Source organism: Octopus bimaculoides, unplaced genomic scaffold (genome assembly GCF_001194135.2).
Source record: "Octopus bimaculoides isolate UCB-OBI-ISO-001 unplaced genomic scaffold, ASM119413v2 Scaffold_262863, whole genome shotgun sequence".
NCBI classification, from domain to species: domain Eukaryota; kingdom Metazoa; phylum Mollusca; class Cephalopoda; order Octopoda; family Octopodidae; genus Octopus; species Octopus bimaculoides.
This window is the reverse complement of record NW_026413129.1, coordinates 1-328: the sequence shown is the minus strand read 5'-3', so window position 1 is coordinate 328 and position 328 is coordinate 1. Positions and strand designations below refer to the sequence as shown.

At 35.4% G+C, this 328-nt stretch overlaps 1 non-coding gene across 1 annotated transcript; it reads left to right on the top strand.

The window, feature by feature from the left end:
• Nucleotides 1-54: 54 nt before the first annotated feature.
• On the top strand, nucleotides 55-136 carry Trnal-uag (transfer RNA leucine (anticodon UAG)). Its single transcript has one exon. It is a non-coding gene; the product is annotated as a tRNA-Leu (tRNA).
• Nucleotides 137-328: the final 192 nt, after the last annotated feature.

Sequence of the window (328 nt, the reverse complement as noted above, 5' to 3'; positions counted from 1 at the left end):
ATAATGATTTCCCACTTTAATGACTAGACGTTTGCAAATTGCTAGTGTATACGAGGTAGCGTGGCCGAGTGGTCTAAGGCGCTGGTTTTAGGCACCAGTCTCTTCGGAGGCGTGGGTTCGAATCCCACCGCTGCCAACTAATTTTTTTTTTTTTTTTTTTTTTTTTTTTTTTTTTTTTGTAGAGGTGGTTAATTTATTTTGAATTTATAAATTACAAGCATATTAGAAAAGAAGGCAAAATTTACACCAGATTTGATCCACTTTGTAAACGGAAAGATCGGCGATTTGTATGCAACGCATCATAAAAGTGGAAAATATTCATCAGAAT